A 19145-nucleotide genomic window follows, 5' to 3' on the forward strand; every position below is an offset into this window, starting at 1 on the left:
TACACTAGTGTTTTTCCGAAATTTGTACATTTCTTATTAATATCACACTGTGCAAGATTTTGTAATATGTATAGTAATCATACTTTAAATACATGCCATGTAATTTCTTTTTAGGGCTTGTCAGTTACAAAAAATAAAGAAACACTCATACCATCATGATGACAGAAAATGTACACTGCAAAAAAAAAAATAAAAAATAACAATACTGGAAAAATATGTAAGAAAACTCTTTGTATTCGTGATCACGCCTGAAAATTTACACGATATATACATATTTGAGACCATTTGTATAAAAATATATATCATTTTGTAGGGTTAAAATTATATATGAATTTAGTTTTTTCATTTTTTTTCGGTGTATTGGGAAGCATAAATGCTGATTTTTTGTCTTCCTACATTCCAAGGACTACATATATATATGTGTATACCTTTTGTTTATTTAGCAAAATGATATATGATTTACTGCAGGAAATGTTAAGTGGGAAATTTGTTTACAACTGCTATTTGAAGGGGGATTTCAATTACTTTTATATCTAAAAGTTATATTATTTAATCATAGAAATGAGAATATGTATGTATTTATTAAAAATATAATATACTCATAATTGTTGGATTATTTGGAATCAATTGCATAGTTTTGTTCTCAGAGGGCTGATATACATGTCTGTGTGTTTGAGAATCATTGGGGTTACAAAACAAAAGATCAATAATGACAAGTCTAAATATTTAATATTTTATATTATTACATTAAATCTTTCATCACTGTTATTTAGTCATATAAATACATACATTTGCGCTTAATTTTGAATCATAAATGATATTTTTAACGTTAGAAAAGAGCATTTAAGATCAGGACTTTTATAACTTTCTATAAACCAAAATATGAGAAATTTGGCATCAACCAACTAAAATCCAGCAGTTCAAAGTCATTTCCACTAATATTGATTCGCTCTAATTCGTTTTGCATCACGATTGTACTCTTTGTTAACGAAAGGGAAGACAATTGTAACTTTAGTGTATCCTTTGTAAGCGACTGAGGAGACAGTAGTCACTTTGCTGTCCCCACTATCGGGCCTGTTGCGCGCTCTTCTTCATGAAAAAAATTGTCACTGAGTATATTATTTTTCAATGTTCAGAAACTCAGTTTCCTGGACTTAATTCCTAAGAATTTTCCAATCAGTGTTAGCCAGGAATGTTATTTTCGGAATAACATCACTTCCAAGGTACTTGGATCTAACTTCGATGAATGCCTGACAGTGGCAAAGAAAGAGCTCCAGAGTTTCATTGTCCTCTTCACATGCTCTACATTCGTCTGAATCCGCACGGCCAACTTTGTATAGATGTGCTCGTAATCCTGTGTGTCCACTCAGAATACGTACCATCATACTAACTTCAGACTTGCTCATTTTGAAGAGATTTTTCGTCTTGCTATCATCAGGGTCACCCCATAGGATCTTCGTGGTTCTACCCACTGTTTCATTATTCCAAGAGGCCTTATGGGATTCTCACCCATATTTTTAGTTCAGCTTTTGTTGCGTCGAATGGTTTTGCGTTTGTCAGGTTAAGTGCCTCGAGCTCCCTTCCCTTTAAAGCTATTACAAATATAGCAAATATAATAGTTTTCATTTTTTGCTTTGCGTTCATAACTAATAATAAATTTTACATTTTCAAAAACACTATAAAACCATTAAAAATACTTCAGCTATTAGATAACAAAAAGTGTTAACATTTAAAATGATACTATTGACATTTTATTAAGCACACCTAACTCTAAATTTACACCATAAATTTTTGCACAATTTCACATTATTATGGTTTCTTATTTCCAGTGTTTTTTAAACTTTTGAAGGAATGATTACGAAAGTTAGAAAATAATTTTGTCTAATAAGTTGTTTCTAATAACAACTCTAACAACACAATCCTGAAAAAACTCAAACGATCGACGAATCTACATATATCTAGTTTCACACATATGAAATACATGAATAGTTTTCGTAAAATGTTATAACAAATAAACGATTTTAAAAATTTATTGGTGTATGCTGTTTAAAACGAGGTATAGGTGTAGGAGTATAAAATTTACTATTATATGTTTAACAACAGAGAGGGAAAGGGATAAGTAAAACTGCTTGGCTGATTAAAAAAGTAGTAAACACAAAAGTTAAAACTAGATAAAGACCATGAACTATAACAACTAACAAATATTTTTCTTGTTTTATTTTTTTTTTGTTATATTTTGCCATAAACATTCTTATCATGTTCTAAAAACTATAGTAACTAAAGACAATAAAGTGACAGCAAAGAAAAGTGGTAGAAATTTCAACATTGCCCTTAACAATCAATAAAATGTGTGCATTTTTTTGCAGATTCGAAACACGATAGTTAACTAATAAAGTTGACATTTAATAAACTTTTACCTTTCAGCTTTTAGATATAAAAATAATAAAATTTGTTGTTATGTATTTAAGTGCTGCAACAAAATTTGTATCACTAACACTAATGATCTCAGAAAGGCCTATTTCAGGTTGTATTGTTTCAGATTGAATGGTATCTTTGTTAAATGAATTTTATGTTTAAAAATTTAATAGACTTTTCTATGATTTTACTTTCTTGTTAATTTAACCTTTGCTTGCAGTATATATGCCAAACACATGTGTACCTAGAAATTTCTGTAATTAAATTTTACCATTTTTTTCATACATATGACATGAATGTTTCACAAACATGCCTGTATGTCGGAAAAAATGTAACAAAAAAAAAAAAAAAACGTTATCTCACATGTTGACTTCCGTTTCCTGCCATGAATTGTTAAGTGAACAAATTAATGACATTTGCTATTAAACTGATTTTCAATATTGATATTTGTACCTTTAAAATAGTATAGATATTTTTTAATTTGAATTCTCTGAAATCTCATTAATATTAATGAAGAAAATTAATTTTCCATTTCAGCGCCATGAAGCAGACATCGAAATTATTTGACATTTTGATATGGATTTTACAACATTATAAAGTTGTCAATATATTAATGTATATTTTAGATTAACACTTTTGTGTGAGTATCAAAAACAAATGCATTGATGTATTAAAATGTTGATATTAATCAAATTCATTTATCGTTGGTATTAAAATCGATTAAAGATTTCTGGCAGAGAGCCAAACGGACATAGGTTAATCGGCTCCGTTTTCTATAAGGATCCTGAATATATATGAGTCGGGACTTTATAAAATTGATTTCAACACTGATTTCAGATAGACAGACAGACAGACAGACAGACAGACAGACAGACAGACAGACAGGCAGACAGACAGACAGGCAGACGGACAGACAGACAGACAGACAGACAGACAGACAGACAGACAGACAGACAGACGGACAGACAGGCAGACGGACAGACAGAGATTCGCTTGATCGTCGCCGCTAGCTATAAAATTATATTTTGGAAATTACGAATAGAATGACAAACTTATACATCCCCAGCAAAAACTGGGTAATAGCTTTCAATTGCAACTACTTACCTAACAATATACTTTTCAATGACTACTACATATCGTCTGGATTATATAGAAGTAGTCTAATAAGGTCTTACTACTAATGTATTATATTAATACTTTCTAAATCATTAGTCATCTTGCCAGTGAAGATATAGAAGCTGTATACGTTTTTTCAGGCGATTTTCAATGACTACTTTTTCAAATTACTTGTAATCGTTAGTGGTAAGTACTTGCCTCCAATGACATCACCGTGTTAAAATAATGACTTAAAATGCTATTGTGTAAGTAAATTTTGGCATTTTAACCGCTTACATGGTAATGAAAGTTTTTACTGGGTCCTTCTCAAGAAGGAGAAGTTTATAAAAAGCAAAAAAGATATTAGAATCTTCTTTCCGATTTCCAAATATTCTCTGGAACATATGCGATATTAACCAAAACTTTCTACTATCTATTAATTTCCGATTATGTCATAAATTTCTATATTTAACAATGAATTTCTAACTAATTTCCTAAGTCATAGGACATTTCTAAAAACTCCACGTAACTTAAGTGCACTTGTACTTAAAATAATTTATATTCAATATCTAATTCAATATGATTTTGCCGCTACTAAACTCGCAAAATCATATACTATTCACCTTTGTCAGTTTCTAAGTAAATTCGTAATCATTTCTATGTACCTAATATTTAATTACGATATAATTACAGATACAACTAACTGAATAGTAGCATGAAATTATAGAGATTTGTTAAGAATACTAATGAATACAAGTGCAAGTATTTGTTAAATGATGTTTTGAAAATTGTTTTCTTTTTATTATTTTTACAAACAACAGCAAACAAGTATTTATTATTTGACTGATTTTGTATATAATTAATATGGTTAGAAATGTTATTTAAAATATTTGATGGAATTTTTATAACTATCATTAAAATGAATGAGGTATTATTTTGTTGATTTTGTCATTTCATGAGTAATACATTGAAATATCGTAAGGAGACCCATTTTTACTAGAATACTCCAAGTTATATATAACCTGTCTATGTTTTTTGTAACAATATTTTGTTGTCATAAGCAAACAACTGTTATTTTTATTGAATTTCATCAATACTTTAGTTTCTGTAAACATTTATATATTTATGACAATAATAAATTTGAGAATGATTCTCTGAAAAATAATTATTTTTATAACAAATAAATAATGATAACTATGTAAACATATTATATTATTTAGAACCATTTAAGCTTTCAAATAACCATTAAATGGTAGGTTTTTACATGTTTATCCACAATTGTGAAAAAAACAATATCTAAAAATATTATCCTAGACAATAATGTAATTACTTGAAATGATTATATGATTATATGAAACATAATATGGTTACTTCAAACTACAATAGGATGCTACAACATCACATTATGATTAATAAAACTATATCTAAATCGACTCAGAAAATGATTCTGAGCCGATTGGTATACTTTAAGGTGGGTATAGGACCAATATTATTGTGCGTTACAAACATCAGCACAAACCCAATATACCCTCCCCACTAAAGTGGTGTAGGGTATAATTACTTACAACATTTTCATTATATTCATGACATTTTGATTCATACAGCTGCTGATTGCTGCTGATCGCAGTAATTTATATTTTCACAATAACCGGTAGATTTGTTGTTCAATTTCTTATATAAAACGTTTTTTGATTTCAAGGTAAATATGTTGTTAATTCATTTAAATTTTTTAAAAATTGTATTTTACTGTTTCCTAGAAGTTGTCTTTAAACTTGTATGCGTTCCATTGAACTAGTGTAGTATCAAGGTATAACTAATGCAAAAGAATTGATTCCTTAAACCTCTTCAGAAGAACTTTGCATTCACAACAATGTTCCACAGAAAGGGTTCTACAAATAATAGCAACACCGATGATAACAAAATTTTTGTTGAAATAAAACTTAATTATGCCGAATCAGTCGTTATTCAGGTATGAGTTGGGGATCAACTCTCACGTCACCGTTATTATTTCTTAAGGACGGTCAGGCTTGTGTTTGCTGTCTGGCTAGAATGTTTTGCGTCTCGCTCGCACCAGTGTGGTGTATTACTTCGCATAACCGTTTAAAGTAATGCGTTGTTTTTCATCAATCTCGTGCTTTTTAATTCATGTTCAGGGGGCTCCTACTTCCTATATGAAGGTGTAGGTCGATTGTGGACTCTACCCTGAACCAATGTGTTAACCTGGTAAATTGTGTGTCTCTGACACCGCCATTAAATTTCGAATCACAAAAAACAATTTCATTGAAATACACGTGTTTATAAGGGAATTAATGACGGTCAAGTATTTTAAGAGGGAGACTAGGTTAGGGGGGTTAGGGTCAAATAACGGCCGCTCATTATGAAATTTTGTAGTCTTATGTTTGCTTGTATAAAATGTAGTTGTGCCTATTTTTGTAGGGATATTAGTATATTTGGCATAATTATGAGCTCCAAATCCCAATTTAGGGGGTCCGGTTATATGGGGGCTAGGTGAAATAATGAACCGATGTCAACCAAAATCTATAGGTTCCGTGGGTCAAAAGTGTACCAAATTTCATCTAATTATCGTCAAAACTGCGACGGACCGACAGACATACGGACGGACATGACTTAATCGACTCAAAAAATGATTCTGACCTGATTGGTATACTTAAAGGTAGGTAGGTTTAGGTTAAGAAGGGTTATACACCACATAAAAACAACGGTGTATATCCACTCGGGACCATAAGGTCCATTGTGATTCCCTTCAAGAAGTGAAGATTCAAAAACAGAGAAACAAGGACCACTACAAAAAGACAAGAAAGTAAGAAGATAGGTAAAGAGAATAGATGAAAACGGGTCCATTACTAAGGGGATACAACCTATAATATCCGATAAGGATAAATAAATAAATGAGAGAGAAAATCCATGTCCCCCTATAAAGCCCAGTAAAAGAAGGGACTAATTCCCTTGACAAAACCAAGTAGATTGCGCAACAAGTGCAACAATTTCCCCCAGTTTATCGTGGATTCTATTCGCTAGCAATTTCACCCTGAGATTCTGTATCCTATGGGACATTGGCAAATAATATGCTCGATCGTCTATATTTCCTCCTCAACTTCGCATAACCTGCAATAGTCCGGTATACTACTGTCCCATTTACTGACAAAGTTTCTGACTGAGCAGGACCATTAATTCTATACGTTAGAAATATCAGCACAAATCCTCCCCAATAAAGTGGTGTAGGGTATACATTAATATATTTACCTATTTTTTGTATTTACTTATTTTTGTCTAACTGCAATTTTTTTAGCAAATACATATATTTTGAAGGTCATTGAGACCTTAAGTATTTATATACTTCAGCTTTTTAATTAGATTAATTAATTATGTGCTTATACTAACTATTTAATTTTACTATACATACAAATGGAAAATTATTTGGAAATAAATTATATACCAATAAATATCTTATATATTTATTCTGGGAATTGAAATGGCTCTAAACAATTACTAAATTAGCTATTAAACAAAATGTTAAACTAGGAATATATTTACGAGGATAAAATGTTATAAAAACAAGAAATTAGCATTTTAATTAAGAACAAGTAAGAGTGGTATAACTAGTTAAGCTGTATTATTTAATTATAAATATCCTCCAACACAATATTTAATGAGTTTGTAATACAGAGAAATATTGGTCCTATATCAAACTTAAAGTATAGCCATAGGTTCTGAATTATTTTATGAGTCCGTACTTCTTTCCGCCCCTGTAAACCTCGTAATCAAACTACAGATTGAAATTTTTAAGATAATTTGTTTAAACTCGTTACGTGATCAAGGATAGCATCTGTTTACTATTTCACCTACATAATCCCCATACAAGCATGTTAGAACTTCTTAGAATCTTTAACATAATTGGTTGAACAGTTTAAAAACAATTGAACCGTTACTCACAAAATGAAAAAACCACAATACCACCCATATTTTCAACGTAAAACTAAAAAGCGTCTAAACGGAATAAAATGATTATTATTATATACTACGAGTGCACATGTACTCGTACTTGTTATTATTTTCTATGATTTAACAACAAGCAGACAACAAGCTGCAATCGTATAGAAGTTCATGCAAAAAAAAAATAATAAAACATTTCTTGTACATATATTGTTTCTTTCTATTTCGTGTGTACTTTGTGGCAGCTGTTGTTTCTAAAGACCAAATGTATGTGTGAATATATGGCAAATGTGAATAAACAAACACACACTTTTGTTCATGCCTCAAAGCAATTAAACAGCAATAAAATAGAAAATAAAAGAAATGAAAAGTTTATATTTTCATACAATCTTCAGCGACACTGTTATAGTACATGTGTTTTTAAACGTACGTGTATAAGTATTATGAAAGTTAAAATGAATAACAATTCTTTTGCAAAAAAAATATACATATTTATTTTTATTTATTTATATTTTTTGTTATAAAAATAAAATTTAATAGACAGCAAAAATTTAAAAAAATTGTTTGCAAATAATTTTCAAACTCATCACCAAATTATAATTTTCATACAAATTTTTATAAAAATTTAAAGTGATGAAAGTAATAGTTATTGACTTAAGTTCGAAATATTATGGCAAAGTGTGTTCAAATATCCTTTCACTTAAAAAGATATCTTGGGCCTTTAGAAAATTGATTTCAACAGGCATTCAGACAGACAAACAGACAGACGAACGAACAAAAAGTCATATAGCCAGAAGGATGGACATAGCTTAATTGACTTCGCTTTCTAATCCAAAAGATACATATCGTCACCTAAAACGCAAGCAGCCCTATCTAACATTTTTAAAAGTCTACAGGAGAAGAAAAAAAACTATTGAAATTGAAAAGTTTGTTTCTATCAACGCACAAAACTAAACCGTTGGACTTTTTATGAATATGACTTCACCACACACTTTATTTTGACGTATATTGATCATTTTTGATGAAAAATGGAAAAAGTGTTTTCGAAGGATATCAAATTCTAAAAAAATACTTGTATTTCTTTAGAAATAACCATTTCCAACTTAAAATTAAGCTCAAAATCGAGAAAAATTAAAAAAAATCTTGGGACACCGGTGTCCCGTATACGTGAAAGGGTTAATAGTGAAACAGATTAGTTATTATGATAGTTGAAAATGGCGTATATAAAAATGGATAAGTTGGACTTTTTACCTTTAATATTTAAAAGTTTTTGTAGATAGGGCCTTTTGTTTTTTGTCAATAAAATCGCTAATTTTGTTTTGATGCAATACATTATAATCAACAATAAAATCGATTTTGAATTTTTCGTTAGTTAGGGCCGTTTGCGTTTCAGGTGACGGTATAAACACTTTGTACTCTTATTGATGATTTGAAACCGCCTTGTGTTATCAATGATATTAAATTTGTAGAAAGTACCAAATGAAACTTACCCAGCAAAAACTCGTTAATGACTTGTACTTACATAACCACTTACTTTTCAATGACAACTAAATGCCATCTGTATTATTTTAAACTATTCTTATAATGACTTACATATAATAAGATAAGTAAGTACTTTATTTTTTATATCCACCATCAAAAATGATATCGCTCAAAGACCCCATATATTGTATATATTCTGGGTCCTTGTAAAATTCTAGACATGTCCTTCCGTCCGCCTGCTGAAGGCACGATATAGACTAATGTAATGGACTTAGGAAGATTAAATTTTTCCAAAATATTCTACATTGATCAGAAATGTTTGGTATTGAAAATGGGTAATATCGGTCCATGCTTTCATATAGCCCCCATATAAGTTACCCCCGTTTAAATCGTAGAAAAAATTTTAATTTGTCAGTAAATGTAATGAAATTTCGCACATGTTAGCTTTAAGTACCCATAAATGATTTTATAAAGTATGGCTGACATTCCCATATAACTGACCTTACCCCCCATAGAAGCACCACTTTCAGAAAATGACTTTAACGCTCACAACTGGCCTAAAAGTACAAGTATAGCAATGAAATTCGACGGAAGTAGAATTAATTTTCTGAAGGAGACTTTGTATGGGGCCTATAGTTAAATGAGGACCGATCGTCAGTATTATTTAGTTTGAAAGGAGGATATATATACATAAAATCCGAAGAAATACACCTAGGCCTCTATCGGGCTGTTGTGCGCTCCTTAAACAGTGCCTCAGATGGGAATCGAACCCACCACCTCCGGTCTAGCAGACTAGAATACTAAACACTAACCTACCGGAGGCCACAGACTTACATAAAACTATGTTTTTATTTTTTTTTTAACATAATTATGAGTTCAAAAGCTCTATTCGGGGAGTTCGGTTGCGTTGGGGCTAGGTTAAGTATTGGACCGATTTCAACCATTTTTAATAGGCTTCTTCCTCAGGGCTAATAGAAGAGTATGCATTTTATTAATTTAACTTAAAAATTCGACCTGTAGCATGTGTACAAGGTTTACATGGATACAGACACGAACAGACAGACAGACGGGCATAACCTAATCGACACAGAAAGTTATTCTGAGATGATGAGTAGAATATTGGAATAGTATTTATTACATATAATTAACTTAAAAAATGCGACCTGTAATAGACTCAGAAAGTTATTCTGAGCCGATTGGTATACTTTAAGGTGGATGTACAACCCCGCCACTATAGTGGTGTAGGGTATAAAAATAGTGTTTCTGTGTGAAAACCATTAAGCCAAATAAAAACTAAGCAGTGTCGAACAAGAAGCCCACGTTCGTGTTCTGTGTGAGCAATATTTTGTGCGTTAAGCAAAACAACTTTTTAACTTCATATTTGTAAGTACTTAAGTAAGTAGTTATATGTGTAAGTAAGCATGGTAAGCACTTGCCTACAAATTTTTGCTGAGTAGCTTAAAGAAGAAATATTTCATATAAAAATAAACTCTTTACAATTTTAATTTAAAACACAAGGATGTAACGAAATATATTTCCCATGAGTCATATTAAAAGCCAACAGGAAGATGTGGGCAATTTAAATTCTAATGAAAATTGTGGTTATAAAGCGCCACAATTTTTAATGAAATTTATAAAACTTCATTAAAAAAACTGTGTGGTAGCCAGCAAAACCCACACCCTAATAAAAAAAATGAAAAAAAAATTAAGTTTAAATTTTTAAAGCCAACAGCTCACAAATAGTCTAGAATATAAAACTTCTCTTCCAAAGGTTCTAACAACTTTTTTCGTTTATTATCACTAAGCATCATAACAGCAAAAATTTTTTTCGCTTAGTTTTGTATAAATAACAAATCATTTATAGACTGATTAGAATAAACAACAAATAAAAATATTTGAAAAAAATATTTAAATAAAAACAAATAGTTGATGAGCCAGACAAAAAGATAGACAAACAGCCAGAGACATAGATTTTTGTATACATATTTAAACGTATGTTTGTATGTATATAAGTATATAATATTTATTTAAATTGTGTATAATTTTTAGTTTTAAATGAATTTTTTTTGCAAACTCATCTGATAACAAAACACTAGACACGAGCGTAGACGTCACAGAGTCTAGGAATTTTACAATGATGGCAAAAAACTGCTATAGGTACAAAAGACAACAATTAAAACACAACAGCAAACACTCTCCTTTATTTTAAAATATGTACCAATTATTAATTGCATTTGCAATAGTGAGAAAAAACACACACACACTCACAATTTTAATTAAAACAATAGATACAAATTTTTATTTAATTGTATCTAAAATATAAAATATATTTTCATATATAAAAGTAAAGAGTAACCCTAGATAAAGAGTTTGAAATTGAGTGATATAAAGCCAAAGAGAGCACAAAAAAAGAGCAAACATCCTTGTTGGGACAATGAAAAGTAGGTCCTACCCTAATTTCATTTTTAGTAGGTGTGTTAGTTTCTTGCAAAGTTGGTATCCTTGTAAAAGTGTGTTTATAAAACTCTTAATATAAACTATAGGCTCTCTCTTTAAACTCTTTTTTATTTAGTTTTTGTTTTCCATTTTTTTTCTCTTTGTGTATATTTGTTTTTATTTTTCTTTAGTTTTTGGTACAGGAAATTACATTTCATGCCTGATTTATTCTCTTTTATACTCTTTTGCTTTAGGAAATAAAATTAGCGTTTTTTTTTGCTATTTGATAAGAATTGATTTCTCAATGAATTTTTTATTTGTTGTTAATAATTATGTTGTATAAAATTTCAATATAAAATTGTGCATTGAATCTTTCACAAATTATGAAACCGAGCTGTTTATTAAGAGCCTGGCCTTGTTTGTTAATTTAATATTTTATTACAAATGGTTGGTTATCTGTTCATTTTGAAATGGATATACAATTTTGTTCTAAAATCTATGGGGAATGGATTAGACATATTTTTTTAATTGTGTAAAATTGTATATATCAGTCGCCCTAAAGAATACGAAACTTATAATTTTTGTAGAGAATCTAACCGAATCTAATCTAACGTATTCAACTAATACCGGTATTTTAGATGAACCATCAGAGGTCTTACAAAGCCAAAACTTATATCAATCTTACTGACATAAGTACTTTTGATTATGGAAATTGGAAAAATTTGCTTAAAAAAAATGCAATATTAATAACAAATTTAGAAACAAATAAACAATTCTTCAAAGTTTTTCAGAGAAGAGTAGAGTAGAGAAGATTCCAGATCGTACGTTATACCATAGGGCGGGATTTTATCGCCATTACTCTGGTTAACCACAATTAAATGAGGAAGGACTTTGATTAGTTTACTATGCTGACGCTGTCGTTATACTTTCTAAAGTAGTAGCTCAACCGGAAAGCAGCATATGTGCAACCAAGAGAGCAGAACGTAAACCAAACTAAAATGAAAATCTTAATATTAGCAAAAAAGACTGAAATTCCTGTCTGTACCGAACTTAGGTTATTGAAGAGGAGTAAATTTCTCATAAAACTATTCTTCATAAAACCTCCCTACAATTACAAAGTTTCCGAAGAACAATTCTTCAAAGTTTTTGATTGATTATAAGAACCCTTCTATGATTTTAATGGAAAGTCAATTTACGAGACACAAAATTCTTATCGACCCCGCTCGATCGACGGCGCTTCGTGACTGGATCAACCAAATCCGAAGAAATAGATAGAGAAGATTCCAGATATTTTGCGATATACCATAGGGCAAGATTTTATCGCCAGTACTCTGGTTAACCACAATTAAATGATGAAGAAGGACTTCTGTCTGTTATACTGACGTTGTGTTAATACTTTTTAGAGGAGAGGAGCTCAACCAGACGGCAGGATATGTTCTACCAAGAGGGCAGAACATGAACTCAACTAAAATGAAAAACTTTTTATTAGCAAGAAGAACAGAAATTCCTGCCTGAACTAATGAATTCCGGTTTTTGAACAGGGCGATATTTGAGAACGACAGGGATAAAAACCTAAGCATTTGGTTTTCGGACACTAAAATGGAAATAGCAAATAGAGGCTAAAACCAGCAAATCATATCGATGTTGAGCGCTATGTACGTTAGGCTCGCCTGAGTCCAAATAAGAGTATTTACATGTTGCTTGGGTGTAAGTGAAGCCATGAGCACTACATCGACCAAAGTTTAAGAAACATCGCTGGATGTTCTTGGAAGGGCTCTTATCTTTAAGCGAATTGACCAAAGCCGTGTTTAGGGCACGTCATCAATGTATACCTGACATAATGGACGGCTAATATAAATAGTCTGAAAGATCAGATAATAACTAACAAAATCGTCGTCAAGTGAAACAGCAGATCAAAATACCGAGGGAATCCTACAATCATAATGAAATTACAGCAATATCAGGTGATCAAGTTAAATCTAAGTTCCTATTGGACTGTAAGATAGTTTTAGTAGAATATTTTAACAGATTTAAGATTTGCATTATATTGGTACCCTGACTACTCGAAAATGTACTTTTATAAAGGAAAGGAAACTATATGAAATAAATCTAATGAGTTAAAACCCGTTTGACTCGACGAGGACCGAAATAAGGAACTACATCAAGAGTTTCTGAAGACTGGATAAGGTTTTCCACCAATATTTTTCATAAAAGCAGTGCGTATTTTTCTTTTGATTTTATACTCCTATCAACTTAATCTAATATCTTATACCCAGCAAAAACTTTCATTACCATGTAAGGGGTTAAAATGCTAAAATTTACTTACACAATAGCATTTTAAGTTTTTAATTTAACACGGTAATGTCATTGGAGTCAATTACTTACCACAAACGCTTACAGGTAATTAGTTAAATTGTATGTCTATCCTTATAAATTTTTATAGAGGGATTTAAGTTAACATTAAAGTAATTTATGGAGAATTTAATCGTAATACTAATGTTTATAAAGGAATTATTAAATTTCAAGTCATTTACAGAATTGGTCTTTATATGAGTGCCAGGGTCAAATGAGGCCCGATCATTAAGAAAATCGGCAGAATAATTTAGACTTAAAATGGATCATTCCAGTAGAAGTACTTTTTTCAATAGCCTTTTTTGACAGATCAAGTGTGAGTCGTGTCAGTTTTGTTTGGCATTTCACAACTGAAGCCTCTCGACAAAGTTCCAAGAAGATTGGACGTTTTCGAGGCAAAATTTGTTTAGCGATGAGACCTATTTTTGACCCAATGTCTATATAAACAAACAAAATTGCCGCATTTGGGACGAAGATAAGCCTTAAGAGATTCAAGAACTGTCACTTCATCTAGAAAATTGCGACTGGTAATTAGAAATAGATGAAACTAAATCGATTTTGAAAAATATTTTGAAACGATAGGAAAACTTTAAAGTGGGTGTAGAGCCAATATTTTTATGAGTTACATACATCCGCACAAAGCCATTATACCCTCCCTACTAAAATGGTGTAGGGTATAAGGAAGATTAGTAATTTGGGTAAAGTATATATAAAAAATTTAATTTTGATTTTTGCTAATCCAGCACACAACTCATTATACACCTTAAAGTATACCGATCGACTCAGAATCACTTCCTGAGTCTATTAAGATATGTCCGTCCGTCCGTCTGTCTGTCTGTCCATGCAAACCTTGTGCGTACGCTACAGACCACATTTTTCAAGATATTTGGACCATACGAGTTTTTCGGCACAGTGACGATGCCTATTGAAAATGGTTGAAATCGGTCCATTATTTCACCTAGCCCCCATACAACCTGATCTTCCGATTTTGGGTTTTTAACACATAACTATGTCAAATATACTATAATCTCATATATAAGCATAAATGACCATGCCAATTTTTATAATGATCGGGGCGTCGTTTGACCATAGCCCCCTTTCAAAAATATCTTAAACGTCCAAAAATTTACTTATAACCATTAGTATCGCGATGAAATTCAGCATTACTAACCTTTATATAAAATTACATCCCTTTTACCAATTTTTTGAGGATCGGCCCATATTTGACTTTAGCTCCCATATAAAACCTCTTTTACAAATTTAATTTTTCATCAATAAATTGCTTAAATACATCGGAATTAAGGTAAATTTCAACGAATTTTTTATGAAAAATAAATAATTTTTAAAATATACCCATGGTGTAGGGTATCAAGTAGTCAGCCATGTTCGACTATACTTTCCTACTTGTTTTATGTATGTTTCTAAAATTATGAAATATTTTTCCTTTCAATAGCCCTAATATCATGTAACCAAATTTCTAACCCCATATGCAGCATAAGCTAAAAATTATGTGAAATAAATTATTATTCAAACAGTGTTCTGCATTAAGAAACATTACTACACAACGACCTTGAGCGTTTAAGTGGATCCTTTGCAAATTAATTAACTTTTCTTTTTTTTTTCTACAAAACTTTTCATAACTTATTTGCTATATACTGGGAAAAACTTTAAACTAATTTGAATGAAAAAGAAAGAATAAAAACAAAGATACTTTAAACTCAGTGTGGCATAAAAATTATTTTAATTGGTTTTACCGGTCATGACACCTACACAATTTTTCACCTTAAGACCACTTGCAAAAGAAATGTACCAAAAAAAAGGCAAGAAAAAAGAAAAAGCAAAAAAAAAATTCAACAATAACTGCCATTGAACCCATTGATGAAAAATTAAGATGAAAATCACTATAGAATAAAAGCATCATGTAACAAATTGAAGCTTAAAATATAAAAGAATTTTGGGCGCAGAATCCTTAAGAGCAGAGGTTTTACTTTCTCTTAAGAGAAATGGAAATACCAGGTATTCTTTTTTTTCACTGTTAGCTGCATGGTTTTTGTTAAATTTTTAATAAAAAATCTATAAGATTCTTTTTTCTTTTTTGCGAAATATCCAAAAGAAAAACTGATGTAAAAAGAATCTTGACCTTATTTTATTTTACTTTTTATCGCGTCTGATATTCTTGATATATTTAGGAGAAAATTTAAAAATTTTCATACTAAAACACTTTTATAAATTTTGTTTACATTATTTATGTATTTTTTTTCATATAAACAAAAATTGTTTATAAATTTTTGTTGTTATTGTGTGTATATAGAGAATTTTTGCTTGAGATACACTAAAACAAAACTATAGATACTAATTGTTATTTTGTGTTAAAAATGCTTTTGTTGTTTTTGTTATTTTTGTTTAAGATTAATTTATTAAGACTTGTGGCAATGCTGATGAAATATTGTATTTATTACACTGCTAAATGATGAATAAAATTAATTACTTTTTTTCCAATTTAAATTTTTTAATAATTTTATATTCTTAAGATATTTCTCTTTTTTGTAGCTTTACCTTTTCAAATTGCAAGCAGATACATAAAGATTTAATGCTGCGTATAGTAGATTCAAAATTAAATATTTTTATTTCTTATTTTTTTAAGGGTAGAAAATCTTTTTATTTATTTCATTCTAACGAATTCTATGGTGAAATGAAAAATATTATAATTATTATAAAAAAATAGTAAAATTAAAAAACACACTATATGTTTTGCAATATTTTTATGCTTTTGTTTAAAAATCGACAAACATATATATATAAACGCGCAGATACACAGAATACAAGTCGAATTTCTTGTTTTTTCTTTTTTTTTTGTATCTGTTAGATACAACAACAACTCTACTAAGTAAGAACACACTAATCACAAAATATTATTCCAATATATATATATTTATATGTCTATGTATAAAATACAAATAAAAAACTGAAACAACAATACAACAAACAACTTGAACGCTACGCTTACAAATAAGAACTGAATGAGCATTCACCAAACAGTTGGGTGCAAAGCCAGTGTTTGTATTTATTTGTATTTGGTAGATACTCTCGATACATACATAGATGATGATGATGATGTTGTACTATTATATGTACTATACATTTTATAGTTGGATGAATAAACGTGTACACAGAAATATATAGTCGTACAACAGCAAAAGCAACGGCTGTAGCAACATTCCACATTTGTTTGTGGGTTAGGGAGGTTGAGACATATAGAGCAAAGAAGGAACAACATGAAAACACAACAAAGAGTCAGCTGTGCGCAATCAAAAAAGTAGCACGCAAACATCTCTAAAATGTGCAGTTTTTTCTGTTGTTGTTTGGTTTTGGTTTTGTTCATTTCTTGTTGTGTATTCTATAAATAATAATAACAAACCATAACAAAGTAATGTTGCTGGGAACACTGTTGCTAGCAACATGCTGCTATTCATATATCTAAACATGTTCATTTTGTATCTGTAAGTATGTTTTGTATAGATAAAATTTTTTACTTTGTTCTTATACATACGTAAATAGAGTCGCAAATGGAAAGAAACAGAAAATACTTAATCGCAATAAAACAAAGGACGTTAACCCCATGAGTGGTGGTAATGAGAAAGTGAACTTAAAACTAAAGTTATTTACTAACTAACTACCTAACTTACTAACTAACTACTACTAACTAACTAACTAACTAACTAACTAACTACTACTAACTACTAACTACTAACTAACTAACTAACTAACTAACTAACTAACTAACTAACTAACAACTAACTAACTAACTAACTAACTAATAACTAACTAACTAACTACTAACTAACTAACTAACTAACTAACTAACTAACTAACTAACTACTAACTAACTAACTAACTACTACTAACTAACTAACTAATAACTAACTAACTAACTAACTATAACTACTAACTAACTAACTAACTAACTAACTAACTAACTAACTAACTAACTACTAACTAACTAACTACTAACTAACTAACTAACTAACTAACTAACTAACTACTAACTAACTAACTACTAACTAACTAACTAACTAACTAACTACTAACTAACTAACTAACTAACTAACTACTAACTAACTAACTAACTAACTAACTAACTAACTAACTACTAACTAACTAACTAACTAACTAACTAACTAACTAACTAACTAACTAACTAACTAACTAACTAACTAACTAACTAACTAACTAACTAACTAACTAACTACTAACTAACTAACTACTACTAACTAACTAACTAACTAACTAACTAACTAACTAACTAACTACTAACTAACTAACTAACTAACTAACTAACTAACTAACTAACTACTAACTAACTAACTAACTAACTAACTAACTAACTAACTACTACTAACTAACTAACTAACTAACTAAACTACTACTAACTACTAACTAACTAACTAACTAACTACTAACTAACTAACTAACTAACTAACTAACTAACTACTAACTACTAACTAACTAACTACTAACTAACTAACTACTAACTAACTAACTAACTAACTAACTAACTAACTACTAACTAACTAACTAACTAACTAACTAACTACAACTAACTAACTAACTAACTAACTAACTACTAACTAACTAACTAACTAACTAACTAACTAACTAACTAACTAACTAACTACTAACTAACTACTAACTAACTAACTAACTAACTAACTAACTAACTAACTACTAACTAACTAACTAACTAACTAACTAACTACTAACTAACTAACTAACTAACTAACTAACTAACTAACTACAACTAACTAACTAACTAACTAACTAACTAACTAACTACTAACTAACTAACTAACTAACTAACTAACTAACTAACTAACTAACTAACTAACTACTAACTACTAACTAACTAACTAACTACTACTAACTAACTAACTAACTACAACTAACTAACTAACTAACTAACTAACTACTAACTAACTAACTAACTAACTAACTAACTAACTAACTAACTAACTAACTAACTAACTAACTAACTAACTAACTAACTAACTAACTAACTAACTAACTACTAACTAACTAACTAACTAACTAACTAACTAAAACTAACTAACTAACTAACTAACTAACTAACCTAACTAACTAACTAACTAACTAACTAACTAACTAACTAACTAACTAACTAACTAACTAACTAACTAACTAACTAACTAACTAACTAACTAACTAACTAACTAACTACTAACTAACTAACTACTAACTAACTAACTAACTAACTAACTAACTAACTAACTAACTAACTAACTAACTAAGAATAATTCTTATTGATAAATATGTATGAATGTATAGACGGGAATGGCCGACCTTATGATAGATACCTATACCTGTGAGTATGTTAAAAAAATTATAAAACATTT

General features: G+C 29.8%; 1 protein-coding gene across 1 annotated transcript in view; it reads right to left on the bottom strand.

Annotated features, from left to right (window-relative positions):
• The window catches only part of LOC119606845 (ATP-binding cassette sub-family G member 1), a 91345-nt gene extending 74605 nt beyond the window's left edge, over window positions 1–16740 (bottom strand). The window contains 1 exon segment of the mRNA XM_037960493.1: window positions 16291–16740. The gene's annotated coding sequence lies outside the window, so the exon portion shown is untranslated.
• Window positions 16741–19145: the final 2405 nt, after the last annotated feature.

Source organism: Lucilia sericata, unplaced genomic scaffold, assembly GCF_015586225.1.
Source record: "Lucilia sericata isolate MDLA Ls3-8-SP2 unplaced genomic scaffold, ASM1558622v1 Contig000628F_arrow, whole genome shotgun sequence".
NCBI classification, from domain to species: Eukaryota; Metazoa; Arthropoda; class Insecta; order Diptera; family Calliphoridae; genus Lucilia; species Lucilia sericata.